The sequence below is a fragment of the Aegilops tauschii genome, chromosome 2, assembly GCF_002575655.3.
Source record: "Aegilops tauschii subsp. strangulata cultivar AL8/78 chromosome 2, Aet v6.0, whole genome shotgun sequence".
Classification (NCBI taxonomy): Eukaryota; Viridiplantae; Streptophyta; class Magnoliopsida; order Poales; family Poaceae; genus Aegilops; species Aegilops tauschii.
The window spans coordinates 356,446,637-356,466,164 of NC_053036.3; the positions used below are offsets into that span (position 1 = coordinate 356,446,637).

The 19,528-nt window shown below is 42.8% G+C and overlaps 1 pseudogene; it reads right to left on the reverse strand.

The window, feature by feature from the left end:
- Positions 1 to 8,041: 8,041 nt before the first annotated feature.
- LOC141041021 (zinc finger BED domain-containing protein DAYSLEEPER-like) lies at positions 8,042 to 9,038 on the reverse strand (annotated as a pseudogene).
- Between the last annotated feature and the right edge of the window lie 10,490 nt (positions 9,039 to 19,528).

A 19,528-nucleotide genomic window follows, 5' to 3' on the forward strand; every position in this document is an offset into this window, starting at 1 on the left:
GTATCTCTATTGCTTCAGGAGCATCTACAAGTTCTTCAGCTCCTCCTTAGTCCACAACTGGCCGAACATTGCTGAAGACAAAGGCCACTGCTAGATGAGGCACAAGACCAAGTCCTCACAAGAAGCAGGTTGCCTTCCATGTGCCGTCAAGTGAAGACGAAGCTGATGATGAGGAACTAGATGAAATCATTAGAGACAGACAGCAAAGGGCCGCTAGAGCCAAAGGCAGTAATGTGCCATTGATGCTGGATCCCAAGTTGATCCTAGACTTCATCGACCTATGGCATAAGGACCCCAACACTCCTTTGCCTGAGATGAACCTCACTCCTGGCCAAAGTCATATGTTGACTACCTTCATTGGTGAGGAAAAATGGAAATTTGAACAAGGGAGGAAGGTGAAGAAAGCTTCGTACAAGAAAGAGTGCTTTCTCAAGCAAAATGTTTTGAAGCTATCACCTGATGAACTTGTCGCTCTGCAATCAGAAATCAAGAGTCTCAGTGATGAATTTGACCGATACTATGCTAACTGGCTGGGAGCCAAAGTCAGGTTCGTCAAGCTGACTAAGGGATTCACCTCAAATGTTGCAGCCTCAATGCAACGTGAAATTCCTCAGGCTGAAGCATCTGCTCATCCTACTGAAGAACATGCCAGCACCACTGATGAAGATCAGGCTGCTGAAGAAAATGAGAGCACCAGGGCTGATGAAGACATTCAAGCCGCTGAAGAAACTGCCAGGGCAACCTCTAGTGTTGCGCCTGAAGAACAAGCCAGGCCAGTGGAAGCATCTGCTGCTGTGCCTGAAGAAACTGACAATGCCAGGGCAACTGCATTAGTTGCGCCTGAAAAATTGCACCAAATTCCTCTACTCCTCCTGCACCAATGACAAGTCCTATCCTTCCTTCTGCATCAAAAGCGAAGAAAACCAAAGCTGCGGAGCGAGCAGTTGTGAAGAAAAGGAAAGCATCTTCCTCCTCAGAGTCTTCAGCTCCAAAGAAAGTGAAGATTTTGACGAGCTCCTATGAAAATCCCATAGATGTTGTTCCTTGTATCAAGCATGCCATCAAAGGAGATTGTTCCCTTTGGTGAGGAATATGTGATTCCAAGTGAATCTGATGAAGAAGATCCTTCTGCTGCTACGTCTAGAGCAGTTGGATGAAGAAATTGAAGTGGACAATGTCACTTCAACTCCATTGGTATCATCGCCCATGCCTCAGTTCACAGCTGAAGAGGCAGGCGTTGAGGAAATTGATGAAGAAGATGAAGAAGTGGATATTGGGTGTTCAACGCCAATTCTGAATGATGACTTCTGGAAAGTCATCACCCCAATTCACCAGTTTACACTCCTCTGCAACAGATTCATCAGTCCCCGGTTCAAACTGAAGAAATTCACACGGGCTCTGAAGAACATCAAGCTTCTCTTCTCACTATTCATGAAGAAGTTCCAGCCACTAGTGTTGATGTAAATGTAGCTGAAGAAATGGAGACCCAGGCTGCTGCTAAAGACACTGTTCCTGAAATTCCTCAGCCTGCGGCTCCAGAGTCTGTGATTCAAGAGGCAGTGAAGACTACAACTGACAATCCTCAGCCCAAGCCACATAATCCTTTCTCTAAGAAGCAGAAGTTCAAGGCTGAAGACTTCCTCAATGAGCATATATTCTTCATGGATTACAATCCGTATGACTCTGCAAGACTTTGTCGTAAGCGCTTCTGGACAGCGAGTCAAATGAATTTCTATTCTTCATTGTTGTTTGATAAAGACAAGATCTTTGACCATGAGCAAATTCCTCATGTCGAAATGGATTCGCTGCCCTGCTTCACCCCAGTCCTCAGTGTTCTTCATGACGTTGGGCTGCTCAACTTCTGCACCGACATCTGCAACTAGAATGAAGAACTCATTCTTCAGTTCTATGCCATGATGCACATCACAGGCAACGTCGAAGATGTGAATTCATGGGTGTTGGACTGGATGTCTGAAAACACTCACTACAAAGCACCGACCTCTGAATTACTTCATGCCATCCCAGTCAGTCCTCCTCCTAAAGGTGCATGGCTCATCTATGCTGACCTTGAACTCTCAGATCATTTGATGCAAGTGCTGATGAAGCCTTTGGAGCCAGGCCAAGCTCCAAGGACCAAATTCCTAGTCAAGGAATTGCTCTATGTGCCAAGGACCGTGACAGGATATTGACCAAGACCCTCAGTCCAATCAAGGGCCACAACTCTGATGAAGAAGAGATTGTCGGCATCATGAAGAATTTGCTTTTCAACATCATACATGGTATTCCTATCAACTACCATGATTTCTTCATGAGGACTTTGGCCAATGTCGCTCTTTCACCGTTTGAATTGAAGCCTTACGCTCCCTGGATCATGAGATTTATCAGATCAAGGTCTTCAATCGACTACAAGGCAGACACTCTCAATCATGCCAGCTACTTGCCCCCAATTGAAGTCCTCAAACGGACTATTTCCTCAGCTGATGAGAAGGCAAGGCTGCTGTTATTGATGAAGGCACTCGTCCATTGGATGGACAGTTTCGCAAAGCAGCATCCTACTCCACCAATGATGACTCTGCCACTCATGACACTGCTGCAAATGCTTCAAAGCAAAATCCTCAAGCCACCGCTCCAAGGGTGATGACTAGTCGTGAGCTTCTCCTCAGTCTTCATCAGAAGGTTGATCGCAACCACAAATGGGTCAAGCGACAGTTTGGTTCAATTCTTCAGAACATGACAATCACGCAGCACTCTGTGCAGAAGAACCATTACTATCTGCATGAAGTGTTTGATCGCACCTGGGCTGTATTGTCTCACCTCTACGGTGAAGAAGATCTCAAGAAGATGGGCTTCAAGCAGGACTTTGACTGGTCTCAGCCACCTTCAAAGAAATTCAAGAAGGTCAAAGTTCCTCACTTGGTGGCCTGCTCATATTCTTCATCGCGCGAGACTGATGAACATGAAGACTTGGACGACACTGCGGCAGGCCCTACATCAACGGATGACCCCAACAACACTGGCGCTCCTCCATCGACTTCATGATGATATTCTCCAGGGGCATTAGTCCTCATTTTTCGTCCCTTTTGGTCATTCGATGACAAAAGGGGAGAAATTTGAGTTAGTCTTCAAGCGGGTCTATATATATGGGCATTTTTTGCTAAGTTACCACTCCCGTTCTTCTGAAGATTTTTGTTCGATCCAGTTGTAAACTTATTTCCGATGGTGGTCTGATACCTTTGCTCTGTTTTCTGCATGCTATTTCCTCATATATGTTAATGCATGCATGCTGAATTACATCAGTCACCATATTTCATCATGCATCTCAAATTCTTCATATCATATGTTGAATGCGTGTATGAATTACAAGATATATGGGGAGATCTCCATGATTCTACTCTACAATGTGCATTGCTATTCAAAGCAAATTCCCCCCATATGCACATCTTCAGGGGGAGTTCTTCTATATCTTGCAATCAAATTCCTCAATACAGTATTTACACTTCATATGTTTATCCCCGTTGAAAACTTAACCTATATTGTCATCAATCACCAAAAAGGGGGAGATTGTAAGTGCATCTAGTGCCCCTTAGTGATTTTGGTGTATTGAAGACTTATAGGTTAAGGGACTAATGCGTTTGTGAGTGTACATAGGTCTATAAGTCTATGAGGAGTTTGATATTTACAGAGAAAGTCGACCCCTAAAAATGAATGTCTTCAACTGAAGACTTTGGCTTTCTGAAGACTTTGAAAGTGAAGAAATTGGTGTGACCGTGAAGACTTAATATTCATGCGAGGAATATGAAGCATGAAGACTTTTGTTTTCGTAGTTTCATTTTCTCTTTCTTGAGTCATAGGAGACACCATACTGTTAAAGGGGGTCGAGGTAAAACTAAGGAAAAGTTTCCAAGTGATGCTCATCTCAAAATCCTACACCTACCAATCCTTTCGAGTGAAGCCATTGGAAATCTCATACAGTTCAGTCAATTTCTTCAGTGACAGAGATGAAGATCTTCTGGTCTCTGAGGAATTTGTTCTGACTAAGGAGTTAGGAATTCGCCAGTGCGGATTGCCTACAAGTGAGGAACATGATAGCCCTGAGGAATTTGAGAGCTCAAATTTCCGACCGTTGCTGTGCTATGCGCCAGCTGTCCCAAAATATCTACCCACCTAACGGTCATATCATTGAAGGGCATTTACATCTTATCATGTCGAGCTGCTCCCTAGGCTATAAATAGCTGGCCCCTACAACCACTAGCTAGTTGGCTGCTCCGAGAGAAACTGACACTTCTCATTGAGAGCATCCCGTCCTCCGACGACTTTGAGCGAAAATCATCAGTGAGGAAAACCCAAACCTAAACACCTACAAACCCAAAGTGATTGAGCATCACTGAAGAGATTGTTCCTGTGTGGAACCGACGCTTGTTACCTTTGAGGACTGTGCATCCTCCAAACGGTTAGGCGTCATGGTCTAGAGCATCCAAGAGGAAATTGTGGATCGCCGAGTGACCGAGTCTGTGAAGGTTTGGAAGTCACCTGAAGACTTACCACGAGTGATTGGGCGAGGTCTGTGTGACCTTAGCTCAAGGAGAATATGGTGAGGACTGTGTGTACTCGGGTTTAAATACCTAGCTCCTCCAACCAGACGTGCGACTATCACAGCAGTTGGAACTGGTCTACCAAATCACTGTCTTCACCGAGCTACTGGTTCTATTTCCTCAGCCCTTTCATTTCCTCATTACTGTGTTGTTGTACTTGATCGTTACTGTTTGAAGACTTTGACTGAAGACTTTCTCAATTTCCTCAATCCTATTTCTTTAGTCAGTTTGTCTTCAGCCTGCTTATCCTGTATTTACGCTTCCTGTACTCAGTGCTTGTTTTCATTTCATCATGATGACTGTGCTACTGCTTTGTTATGCTTACATCTGAGTACTTATTCCGCTATTATTTGTTTGTGACTTAGGAATTTCCTCACCCTGAAATTCCTCAGTGACGAATTTGTAAAAATCGCCTATTCACCCCCCTCTAGTCGATATAACACACTTTCAACTGTGCACCTCATCAACTTCTATCGCGGCGGCCACCCTAAGCTCAACGGCTGTTGTCGGCGGGCGTACGTCGTCCTCCAAATGGCACGGGATTTGGCCCCTACCGCTTTCCGCCGCCTATCTACACCAACATTCTAGACTCAGGTCAACTGGGGTTTTCTGCGGGATTGGGCCGGGGATTTTTCTCATGGAGAAGGTAATCAACTTAGCAAAATGTTCACTCATCTCTTATCGTAGTCCGTCCGTCGCTGCTAATCAACCGGCGGAAATCGCCGTGGAATCAATTTTGTTGAAGCTGATTCGTGGGTGTTCATTCTTGTGTCCACAGTGCGAGCACAAATCTGGCAAGTGTGATCGCGGTCAGTCGGAAACAAAGTTCTATCTCACCATTACGGATGACTTCAAGTAGTGCTCGGTATGTTCAATCTCAACCTACCACGGTCGGCATGCCTAAATTTGTGAACATATACCATCTGTTGCTACATTATCTATTTTGAATTCTATATTTTTATACTTTGCTTTCATCTATATATTGATTTGTTCTGTCACTTACTCCCATATTTGCATCTTTCTCTGTTATTTCAATATATCTAATTTACGATCTTAATTTTCATTTCAAGCAGTACATCCGTTGCTTTGCAAGAACAGGAGTAGAAGGAAATCTTGGGCTTTACTTTGTTGATGACTCCCAGGATTTCATATTGACAACGCATCATGGATTTACAATGACGGTTGGCGTAAAACATGATAAAGCTGGTCACTCCTATTTTAATGCGGACCTTTGGAGAAAAATGTCTAAGTGTTATGAACTGAAAGCTGGCAATAAAATTCTAGTGCGTGCACCACAGCCTGGTCTAATTTACATGGATGTTTACTTCCCCTATGTCATCAGCCGATCAAAGTCTGATCGAGGTTAGTGTCCTTTCAACTTTCTCCATGTTGTCATATTACTTAGCAAAATTGGGGTATTTGTTCTGACTAATTGATCACTATTTAAGCAAGCAATTGTGATTTCATTTGCTGACTCCGTTCCTAGGAAGTAACAAATTCTATTTACCAATTTATGCGCACTATATATTCTTCTGCCATGTTCTGAATAAATAATACCTTTCCACCTTTTAATCAGGATATGTTGGATGCATAGTGAACGATCTGTATGTTACTAAGCGTACCAAATTTCACTGGAAGGACTTGAAGCATGTCATAAACTTTGTTGATAATCTGACAGAGATAGCACAGCGTATGAACGCTAGATTTTGGAAGGGATTAGTTAGACCTATGGTGCACACATTGAACAAGACCAACTATGTGCACAAAACACTGGTAAAAAGTCTTATTTTAATGTTGATGCTCATAAACTATATATATATATATCTTCAACGATATGTCACAATTAGTTTTTATTCTACATGTCAACAGAAATTGCCCGCTGTAGCAGTTCCTGGATCGATTTCCTGGCGTGGTCGAATTACACTTGTGCCTGCTAATAACGCCAAAGTGATTGCAAGGTACTGCATTTCTCGCAGAAATGGAACCATTCAAATTAACAAGTTCTCGCTTGTCGTGGCAATGCATCCATATTGGAAAAATGGAGACACTATTCTACCCATGCTCTACCAAGGCACAGGAGGGCTCTTCCTTTTCATTGACGAGATGCCGAGTCACCATGATCAAGCTGCTTCCAGCGGATACTTGTGGTTGTTGGCCCTCAGCCTCTTAAAATGTGCTAGCTGTTACTATGTTAAGTATGTAGATATGGACCATATGGTTGTTGGCCCTTAGCCTCTTAAACTGTGATAGTTGTTACTATGTTAAGTATGTAGATATGGACCATATGGTTGTCAAAACCATGTTACGAAGATCCTCCTTTTGTCGTATAGTGTAACCACTATATATATGTTACTCAAATGCTGTTACCCAAGTTCTTACATTTTCATGAAAAGTATTAGTATCGTACACAGTTCATTGAGTTTAAGCGTGTGCCCGATGTCCAGAAGGCATTTGCATATTAACTGTCCATATTGCAAATTCACACACATGTTAACATAAGGAAACGTATGTGTAACTTACTAATCATCGCACACGGGTACTCGCAGACGCATCGTGTGCGATACTCCTAGCCATTGCAAGCAACTAGTTTGCATTTTTCAAAGTTTTTTGTACACACAGAATCGCACACGAACTAACTGTATTAACCGTCTGTGTTGTAATTTCTCATCGCAAATAGTTCATCCGAGTCGGCTGTTCGCCATGTGTCACACACATCTTGTTTACACGACTCGTTTGTGTTCTTTTGGCTCATCGCAAACAGTTCATCCATGTGAACTGTATGCCGCATATCACACACATCTTGTTAAGTTGAATTGTTTCTGTTGTGTTCCCTAATCAAAAACAGTTTGTCCGAGTGAACCGTATGTCATATATCGCACACACATTGATATGGCTGCCCATTTCTATTGTTCTGCCTCATCACAAACAGTTCGAATGGATTAACCGTGTGCCCTGCATCGCACACGCAACTAAAATTTGAACCGTATTTGATGGCTCCGCCACCGCAAATATTTTGCACCTTTTTTGACGGTTTTTTACACCACCGTTTGCGATTAATGCATCGCACACAATTTCGTCAAAGGGTCTCTGATCGTAGTGTCGCGTTAGTAGTATCCTGCAGTAGTGGTTTGTGTGTGGAAAATGAGATGGAGTTTGAGTGTGAGAAATGAGAAGGGTGGGCATCCTTTTTATAGCAAAAAATGGCACGTTACCCATATTATGAAAGTTAGGCACGTGAGGCAACAACAATGCATAAAATAAAATTTGAGGAAAAGTATCATGTGGGATAAATCTTGAGCTTTATTAGTGGCTGCCTCATTAAAACCTTCCATCCCTGGGAAGTAATAGAGTACAAGGCCACGCTCTAGAACTACAAAAGGGAAAGAAAATTACAAAAAGATAAGAAAATTAGAAAAGAAAAAGAAAAGGACTACACTACAAGCCTACAACTAGTCTTCTGGCTCATCTTCTTCAAGGGTCATATCTCCAAATGCGGCTAGCAGTTCTGTGTTTTCTGCAGTGTGTTGGGCTCTCCTTCTTGATAGCTCCACATCTTTCATGGACATCAGTGATCTCACCATATCAGGGGTGAGACTAGTTCTTCTCTCCTCAATTATTCTTCCATCAAGGCTGAAAGCAGACTCCGATGACACGGTAGAGATGGGTACCAATAACACATCACGTGCTAATATGGGAAAGTATCGGATATGTAAGCTTGTGTTCTTTCCACCACTTCAGCATGTTGAAGTCCTCCTCATTATCTAAATCGTACATGACTTTGTCACTGTTGAGGTACTTCGCTAACTCCCCGCCACCTTGAAGCATAGATGTTGATGTGGAAGAGCTTCCGACGGTAGAGAGGGACGAAGAACCAAAGATATTGCTCGATGCTCCTTTCATTTTACCTGCAGTAGGTGCTGGTGGAGGTCGTTGCATTCGAACTCCCGCATACTTTTGCTCATACTTAGCAAAAACTTCCTAAAGCTTTTCATGAGCCTTACTGAAGTCATCAGTATAATCTAAACATAGGGAAAGAGATGGTACATTGAGTGCACTATGATACCCTTCAAGTTTAGCTCTAGGATCCAAGATAAATGCAAATGCATACAAGAGTGGAATTTGTTCCCAATATTTTAAATACTTGGTTTTCATGTCAGCAACAACATTAAGTAATAATCGATCACCTTCATATGCTTTCAAATGACTAGCAATGTCTAATATAGTATGCACCATCAAAGGAGATGTCGGGTAATAAACCCCAGATAAAGTAATTGTTGCATCATATAACAACTTAAGAAATGTAGTCAGTGCTGTAATAACATGACAAGCATCATTACTGATTAGAGGATCAACCCCATAATTTGCATTAATAAAACCATTGAACGAAATTCTGTCTCGGATAACTTCCTTAAGCATCATATATGTAGAGTTCCATCTAACATGCATGTCTGAATTAAACTTATGAGGAGTTGTGCCTGGATCAATGCAATATCTCCTATAGTTTGCAAGTCGTAGAGTTGAATGTGAAAGATAACATAACAGTGTGTATGACTTCAACGTGTGGTTCACATAAATGTAAAGCACCTTTAGCAATAAGATTAATGATATGGCAAGCACAGCGTTGATGCATTAAAAAGGATGCAACATATACGGAGAATATATGAGTCAGGGTATTCATTGCACTAGTGTTTGCTGAAGCATTATCCAAAGTTATGGAGAAAACCTAGTCGAAAAGATCAAAATCATTCACAACTTTGAGTACAGCTTCAACAATGTTTAGACCACTATGTGATACATCAATTAATTCAAATCATATGACTCTTTTTTGTAGATGCCAATGTTCGTTAACATAATGAGCTACCACACTAATGTAGTCTTGCTTAGCCCAAACAGTCCAGATATCAGATGTTAACGACACTGGAAAAGTGCACGTAGAAAATTCATCTTTTTTTCTCTTTACCAGTTTGGTAGCTTCTTAATATCCCTAGATGTAGCTTGTTTAGAAACTGGTCAATAATTAGGATTATGACAAGTTTGAATATATTCTACGAAATTGTCAGATTCACCAAAGCCTAGTGGTAAATCATTAGAAGCAATAAGACGGCATAGACCTTCTCGTTGAACATTAGCATCGTAGGTGAAAGTGTGTGCGGTACCGTCAGGGTTGAACCTGAGCTGAGTTTGCACCACTGCCGAGCTCGACGTGGTCGTTGCATCCGTCCTGGCATGGGCCTCCACATGCCCCTTCAGGTGGCCGGTTCCTGCCTTGGCTTCTCCGGTATATAACTTCTGGCACCTTGCATTGACCTTCTAGACACCGGCCTGTAAGTGCATCTAGTGCCACCCCTAGTTGGTTTTGGAGTATTGACGATAAACATGGTTGAGGGACTAATGTGTTTTGAGAATTGCAGGATAACACAGGTAGTAGTCCCTCATTGATTCGGTTTACCTACCAGAGATGACCCCTAAAAATGTATGAAGACATTGAAGACAGTGGTGGTTTGTGAAGACATTCACGTTGAAGATAATGACATGTGAAGACATTCACTTGAAGACTATGGAGTGCGAAGACATAGTTTCTTTCGTAGTTTCCTTTTCTTCTTTATTAAGTCATAGGAACCACTGTACTCTTCAGTGGGGTCCAAGTGAACAAAGTCAGATGACTAAAGTGATGCTCAACCAAAATCCTATGTCTTCGAGCGAAGACAATGAGAGCAAATCTTATCCTGAGTTGGATGAGTCAGGTGTGCTTGTAGCCCAAGCCAAGCTGTCGCGTGTGTTTGAAATCCGACCGTTGGACACATGTCGGTTCCTTAGTGACCCAGGGTCATTTCGGACATATCATGTCGGGTTGCCTCCTTGCTATAAATAGCCCACCCCCTAGACCATAAATTTGTGGCAGCTCAGAGTTAGTGCACAACTTTTGTCGTTTGAGAGCAACCCACCTCCGAAGCCTTTAAGAGAGAGATCCTTCCGAGGACAAAGCCCAAAACACCCATAGCCAAATAGTGTTAGGAATCACTGAAGTCTTTCTGTCTGTGTGACCTGAAGACTTGTTACACTTGAGGACTGTGCATCCTCCAGCCGGTTAGGCATCACGTTCTGAGGATCCAAGAGTCATTGTGGATCGCCGGTGAACGGAGTCTGTGAAGGTTTGGAAGTCTACCTAGAAGACTTACCAGAGTGATTGGGTGAGTACTGGGTGTCCTTAACTCAAGGGAAATAAGGTGAAGACAAAGTCTTCTGAGTTTAGTCTCAGCCTCCCTAACCAGATGTACAGTTATCACAGCAACTGGAATTGGTCTACCAAATCCTTTGTCTTCACCAAGCTATTGGTTCTATCCCCTATCTTCTTTACATTTCAGTTTGTCTTCGTGAAGTCATTGCTTGTTTGTCTGATCTGTTTGACTTCACTATACGAAGACTATTACCTATTTGGCTTCATACTGTCTTCCATTCTGATCCATACTACCTAGCTGCTATTAGTCTTTATGCTATCACTATATTTCTTACTTTACTATACCCTGTCAAGTGTAGTTTATCTTCCACTGCATATCATATAGGTTCAATTACTTGTTTGTCTTCAAAAGACCTCATGTTTTGAAGACTTTCATAAAAATCACCTATTCACCCCCTAGTCGATAACTAGCACTTTCAATTGGTATCAGGGCAAGGTGCTCCCTTGTTCTGTGTGATTCGGTTTAACCACCTGGAATTTTAGCTATGTCGACTGCAAGGACAATCAAGGTCTCCACTGCGTGCCCAATCTTCGATGGCACTGATTACACCTACTGGAAGAATAAGATGTGCATGCATCTTGAAGCCATTGACATCAACCTCTGGTATGTCGTCAGGACAGGCGTTCCCAAGGTCGGTGAAGGTGTCACAGCTGCTGATGTCAAGAGATTCACACAATTGGACTCGACTGCCAAGAACATCATCTGTGGTCATCTGACCAAAGGCCAGTATGGCCGTGTGAGTGCTTTGGAAACTGTGAAGCTAGTCTGGGACTGGCTGTCCAAGGTCAACGAAGGCGTCTCAACTCAGAGAGACTCAAGGATTGATGTTCTTCGTAATCTCTTCAACAACTTCAAGAGAAACGACAATGAGAATGTCCAGCTCATGTTTGATCGCCTCACAGATATCACCAATGAGCTTCGCGCTCTTGGCGCCACTGAGATCACCAAGCATGAAATTGTGAAGAAGCTACTGAGATCACTTGACAGCTCTTTTGACACTTTGGCCCCGATGATTCAAGAACGCCCTGACTTCAAAGATCTCGAACCGTCTGACATACTTGAGAGGCTCAACACACATGAGTTCCAGCTATCTAAAAAGACAGACATCTACGGCCCCAACTATGGCAGATCCCGTGCTTTGAAGGCAAAAGTTGTTTCCTCATCTGAAGAAGAATCTCACTGCAGTTCTGGTGATCCTAAAGACATTGGCAAAGAGCTAGCAATGCTTGTGAGTAAGTTCCAAAAGTTCTCCAAGAAGAATCGCTTCGGAAAGTCCTCAAGATCTAGCTCAAGAAATGATGAGGCTTCTTCTTGTGATTACATGAAGAGAGCATGCCACAAATGCAAGAAGCCATGCTACTACATATCTGAGTGTCCTCAATGGGACAAGGAAACTAAGAAGAACAAGAAGAAGAAGAGCAAGGAATATGATTCTGACAACAAGAAGAAGAAGAAATCTTCAAAGTCTTCATCAAAGTCTTCGTCTCACAAGAAGAGCTCATCTGGCAAGGCTCGTGCATTCATTGGCAAGGAGATGGATTCTGAGGAGGAGTCTACTTCTGAGGAGGTGGAGGTGGAGTCTGATTCTGGCATGGCAAGCCTGGCTCTAGCTTTGACATTCGTCGCCAAGTCCATCTTCAACACTGAAGATAATGGTCACGTCACCGACGCTGAAGCCAATGATGAGGACGACTCTGCTCCAACCTACTGCTTCATGGCACGAGGTGCCAAGGTAAACTCACGCGATGCTTACTTTCAAACCTCCAGTGAAGATGACTCTAAGTGTGAATCCAAACCTAGCTATAAAACTCTTGCTAAAACTACAACTAAACAACAAACTGCTATGGAACATATTCAAAAGTTGTTAGACGAAAGCGATGACCTGTTGGATGACGAAATGAATCGAACTCAGTCCTTAATCGAAGACATAAAAAATCTTCGTGTTTAGTATGAGGAACTTGAAAGTCATCATTAAACCCTCTCAGCTATTCATGAGAAGCATTCATATGATTATCTTCAAAGGAAGCAAGATCTAGAGAAACTGAGAGCGTCTCATGAAGATCTTCAAAAGGAGAACGATTCACTACTCGCTCAACAGATCAGTTCCGCTCAAGAAGATTTTGTGCCACCATGTTAAAATGTCTTGAGCGTGATATTGTTATCTCTGTTGCTGAATGTTCCACTACCTCTGATGTTGCAATATCTTCAACTGCTGATGGGGTAACTAACCCCTCTACCGAGGACACCACTACTATTGCTGATAAGAATGCTAGATTGAAGACATTGCTTGAAACAAGCATGTACAAAAGCCTCAAAGGGCATCAGACACTATGCGATGTCCTCAAGAAATAGATTCTGAGCCGAAACCCTAGGAAAGAGGGTGTTGGTTTCGAGAGGAAAATGAATGTTGATGGCTCTTACTGGAAGCCTGAGCGGTACCCCAAAACCACATGTGTTGCTACAAAGGGCCCTTCACTGGACCCATCCACCATATCTGGTTTCACTTGTGCTAACCCCATTATCATTGATGAATCCTTTGACGCCAATTATAAGTTGTTTAAGAACCAGAATGGTGAAGTGTTTGCCAGGTTTATTAGTACTAACTGCAGGAATGGACCACCTTTGAAGAAGATCTGGGTGCCCAAAAGTTGTCTTGAGAAGCTTCCCGTGAATGTCGTCATGACACCACTTGGGAAGAAGACAATGTCGGCATTCTGGGAACCAGGGTACCCAGACTTGCCTGCCTGCGGCCCACGGCGTGGTTCCATCAATGGCCTGGTATGACCCATCTTCAGCATCGACAAGACAAGACCCTCGCAAGGGGCCAAGCCTCGCGAGGCGGACGACGCCAAGACCTCCGGAGGGAGCGGCCACCCTAGGCTGGCTCCTGAGGAGCGGAGATTCCTATGGAGGCACTCACCTCATGAGGTTGAGGTGGCGTAAGCCATGACGACCAAGGCCAGGCGGGCGCCAGCAAGCGCAGTACAGAAGGTTCCCTCTTTGGTGCTAAGGAAGCAAGCGCAGGCGCGGAGTCCCAAGGAATCAGCCAAAGGTTTCCATTCCCGTGCTACAAGACCAAGACCGCCAGGGCTGTAGGACGGATGTCATCGCTGAGCCCACCATGGCATCATGAGCAGAAGCTTTGCAGGCGAAGACCACCTTTCATCAGGATAGGATGTATTTCTTGTCCCCTTTCAAACTGGTCATTGTGGAATCCCTTCCCGCCTACATTTTGGGGGAAGAGGACCGAGGCCTCTATATATAGGTTAGCCACCAACATAGAGGGAGGCATTTGATCCGGAGCCTCACCACCACACACCCAAGCCTCGGGAGCTTGTTCTTCCTCTGTACAAGTTCATCCTCAGCCCCTCGCGAAGCTAATCCACACCAAAGCAGGAGTAGGGTGATACGTCTCCAATGTATTTATAATTTTTTATTGTTCCACGCTGTTTTATTATCAATCTTGGATGTTTTATAGTCATTTTACATCATTTTTTGGTACTAACCTATTGACATAGTGCCAAGTGCAAGTTGCTGTTTTTTCCCATGTTTTTTACATCGCAGAAAATCAATACCAGATGGAGTCCAAATGCCACGAAACTCGATGATGATTTTTTATGGGCCAGAAGGAAGAAGTTGGGCCTTGGTTGCACCTGGGGGGAGTCCCGAGGAGGGGACAACCCACCAGGGCGCGCCAGGAGGCCCAAGCGCGCCCTGGTGGGTTGTGCCCACCTCAGGTGCCCCCGGACCGCCTCTTTGCTCTATAAATACCCCCAAAATACTAGAACCCTAGGGGAGTCGACGAAATATTCATCCAGCCGCCGCAGAGTCCAGAACCACCAGATCCAATCTAGACACCATCTCAGATGGGGTTCACCACCTCCATTGGTGCCTCTCCGATGATGCGTGAGTAGTTCTTTGTAGACCTTCGGGTCCGTAGTTAGTAGCTAGATGGCTTTCTCTCTCTCTCGCTGAATTCTCAATACAATGGTCTCTTGGAGATCCATATGATGTAACTCTTTTTGCGGGGTGTTTGTTGGGATCTGATGAATTCGAGTTTATGATCAGTTATATCTTTTTATATCCATGAAAGTTATTTGAGTTTCTTTGATCTCTTATAGCCTCGTATTTCTTCTCCGATATTTGGATTTTGTTTGGCCAACTTGATCTATTTATCTTGCAATGGGAAGAGGTGCCCGGTAATGGGTTCAATCTTACGGTGCTTGATCCCAGTGACAGAAAGGGAACCGACACGTATGTATCGTTGCTACTAAGGATAAAAAAGATGGGATCTATATCTACGCAATAGATAAACGGATCTTGTCTACATCATGTCATTGTTCTTATTGCATTACTCCGTTTTTCCATGAACTTAATACACTAGATGCATGCTGGATAGCGGTCGATGTGTGGAGTAATAGTAGTAGATGCAGGCAAGAGTCGGTCTACTAATCTTGGACGTGATGCCTATGTAATGATCATTGCCTGGATATCGTCATAATTATTTGAAGTTCTATCAATTGCCCAACAGTAATTTCTTTACCCACCGTTTGCTATTTTTTTGAGAGAAGCCACTAGTGAAACCTACAGCCAACGGGTCTTCTTTCTCATACATTTGCTTGCGATCTACTTTTCCTTTGCATTTTTAATCAGATCTATTAAACCAAAAATACAAAAACACTTTGCTGCACTTTATTTTATTTACGTCTATTATTTCAATCTATTACCAATTTCTGGCATCGTTACCCGAAAGGGATTGACAACCCCTTTAACGCTTCAGGTTGCGAAGTGTTGTTATTTGTGTGCAGGTGTTGTTTACGTTGTGTCGCTTGGTTCTCCTACTGGTTCGATAACCTTGGTTTCTTCACTGAGGGAAATACCTACCGTCGCTGTGCTGCATCATCCCTTCCTCTTTGGGGAAATACCGACGTTAGCAGACAGGAGCTTTTCTGGCGCTATAGTCAGAGAGCGATCAAAAGGAATTTCCAGCGCCGTTGCCGGGGAGGATCAAGTCAAGATAGTCCCCCGCCGACTTGCCAATTTCTGGTGCCATTTCCAGGGAGGATCTTCAACCTAACCAGGTTCCTAATCACAAATCTCATCTCCTCACAATTTACATTATTTGCCATTTGCCTCTCGTTTTCCTCTCCCCCACTTCACAAAAATTTGTCGTTTTATTCGCCTCCCTTTTTGTTCGCCGTTTTTCCGTCCACTTAAGTTCCTTTCTCCGTTGTTATGGCCGATCCTAGAAAGGCTAGGGGATTCCTCCCAAGTTTTAATACTTTGGATAGCCCCTCCGTCCTCTCCAAGCTCATAAATAATGATGCTGTGGAAGGACTTACCGGTGTTGTTAAGGAAAATGTTAACAATTTTGACGAGGACAATCCCGGAATTTTTCGTTATCTGCTTGATGAATCTTTGAAAGATGCTTGGGATAGGCTGTTGAGAAGTCGAGCTAGCTATGTGCCCCAATACAGATAGAGATATACCTGAGAAGTTTTTATGCTAGTTTACCTTCTTCCTTTAAGGAAGTTTTGAATTCTATATTTGAAAACAGTTTTCTTGAAGGGGATGCCATAGATACTTATGAAAAAATGAAAACCATATTTGGGCACCCCAAGGGAGAAAATTTTGAACCAACTATCCTTCTATGCTTTTATCAAAATGAAATAATCAAAGAGATGAAAGCTAGTTTAGATACGAATTTTCATAACGTGCCTAATCTTTCTTCTGCTATCAATGGTCATGTGCTTTCACAAAATAGAAGATTGAACGCCATTGATAGGAAGTTTTCTATTTGCTTTCAAAAGGACAAGGATGACAAAACTTAGATCCTTGCTTTATGCCTAGCTAAGGGCGTAAAACTATAGCGCTTGTTGGGAGGCAACCCAATGAATAAATTTTATTTTTGCTTTTTGCTTTCTGTTCTTGCGTGTTAGCACAATTATGCTACTGTTATGATTGCGTTTTTTATGTTTTAGTTAGTTTGTGCCAAGTGAAGCCTTTAGGATCTTCTTGGGTGATAGTTGTTTGATCTTGCTGAAAAAGACAGAAACTTTGCGCTGACAAAAATAATTTTCGTAAATCACAGAAAAGAGCTTTTGCTCTGATTCTTTTTTCAGAAGATTAATATACAAATTACCCTGGTCGTCCTAATTTGGTAGAATTTTTGGAGTTCCAAAAATATTCGCAAAAGTCAAATTACTACAGACTGTTCTGTTTTGATAGATTCTGTTTTCTTTGTGTTGTGTGCTTATTCTGATGGCTCTATGGTTTTCTTTATGAGTTATTGCCATAGAAAAGTTGGAATACAGTAGATATAATACAAAAACAAAATATGAATTGGTTTGATACAACACTTATAGTAGTAATTTATTTTTCTTACACTAACGGATCTCACGAAGGTTTTGTTGAGTTTTGTGTGATTGAAGTTTTCAAGTTTTGGGTTATCTTACGATGGATGAAAGAAGGATAGAAGAGCCTAAGCTTGGGGATGCCCCGGCGTCCCAAGCTATTATCCAAGAATGAGCAACCAAGTAAGCTTGGGGATGCCCCCGAGTGGCATCCCCTCTTTCTTCTAACGACCATCGGTATTTTACCCGAGGCTATATTTTTATTCGTCACATGATATGTGTTTTGCTTGGAGCGTCTTGTATGATATGAGTCTTTGCTTGTTTTATTTTGTGTTTTAAGTCATCAATACTTGCTGGACACACCTATTTGAGAGAGCCAAAATTATATCATGACTTGTTAGATTTGCTCTCTATGGTTCACTTAAATCTTTTATGAGCTAGGACTTGCTCTAGTGCTTCACTTATATCTTTTTGAGCATGGTGTGCTTAGTTTTTTTTGAAGAAATACTCTCTTGCTTCACTTAGATTTATTTGAGAGTTAGTTAAAATTTTGAAGAAATTCTCTCTTGCCTCACTTAAATTATTTTGAGAGAAAGAAAATTTGTTATGCTCATGATCTTCACTTATATTTGTTTGAGCTTATGAAAAGCAACACATGAAAATTAGTCCCAAAGTGATAGATATCCAAGAAGGATAAAGGAAAGGAAAAGAAAAAAATGTCATGAAGATCATTGGACAAAATAAACTTGATTCTTAGTAATAGTTTTCAGATATGATGATGTGATATGTGAGTTATGTTGATGAGTAATTGTGCTTTAGTAAGAATATTGGTGTTAAGGTTTGTGATTCCCTATGCATGCACGAAAGTCAATAGTCATGCAATGAAAATTATATCCTACTTGTGGTGCATTATTCGGTGTTAATTATGCTTAATGCTTGCTTATGAGATTATTCATTTCTTGGTTGGTCGCTTCTCAATCTTTTTGCTAGCCTTCATTTTTGCACTAAGTATGACCTCTACTTGTGCATCCAAAATCCTTTAAACCAGTTTTGCCACACGAGTCCACTATATCTACCTATATGCGGTATTCTTTTGCCGTTCTAAGCAAATTTGCATGTGCCATCTCTAATTTTCAAAATAAACTTCTCTTTTGTGTATTTGTTTCACTCGCGGAACGGTAACGGGTGGCTGTGTTATTCTCATGATGAGTGTTTATTCACTTGTCATTGTACGAGAGTAAGGCAAAGGTCTTAGGGATGCCCAGTCCCGAAATGCAAAAATGAATTTACTTTATGTTGTCAAATAATAAATTCCTTGGAAAGTGTTGGTATGGAGGGCACCCGTGGATACGGTTAGCCATGGAAAGTGAAAGAATGGTGGAAAAAAGAATAAACTTTATTTTCTGTTTGGGAACTGTCGGTGTCAAAACCGGTAGATCTCGGGTTGGGGGTCCTGAACTGTGCATCTAAGGTCGATGGTAACAGGAGATGGGGGACACAATGTTTACCCAAGTTCGGGCCCTCTCGAAGGAGGTAATACCCTACTTCCTGCTTGATTTATCTTGATGAATATGAGGATTACAAGAGTTGATCTACCACGAGATCGTAATGGCTAAACCTTAGATGTCTAGCCTCTATGATTGTGATTGCCTCTACGGACTAAACCCTCCGGTTTATATCGACACCGGAGGGGCCTAGGGTTGTACAGAGTCGGTTTACAGAGGAAGGAGTCTTCATATCCGAACGCCAAGCTTGCCATCCACGCAAAGGAGAGTCCCATCCGGACACAGGAGGAAGTCTTCTGTCTTGTATCTTCATGGCCCATTAGTCCGGCCCACATCATATAGCCCAGACGCCCGAGGACCCCTTAATCCAGGACTCCCTCAGTAGCCCCTGAACCAGGCTTCAATGATGATGTGTCCAGCGCGCAGATTGTCTTCGGCATTGGAAGGCGGGTTCCTCCTCCGAATATTTCAAAATAGTCCTCGAACACAGAGAACGTGTACAGTTCTGCAAAACAAGCTTCGTAAAGAGTATAACATTTAACAAGTCCCATCTGCTGACATCTTCTCTAGTGGGACGCCACATCTCCGCCCGGTCAGTATTTCGAACCGTTTTTTAGCCTCCCGCTCCGTGTTTCGAGATGCGGTTTCCATTGGCACGTCTTGTCGAAGCAGAGACCGTGTCCCCTTATCATGGGATTCTCATCAATATGGGCGTGGGTAATCCAACCGCGCTTTCTGCACGGCCCTTGGGGAATAGGCGAGTTTTAAGGCCAATGGGGAGGCGCTTGATATTCGCAGCCTTTATAAAGAGATAAGGATTCACCCTTTCACCCACGCCT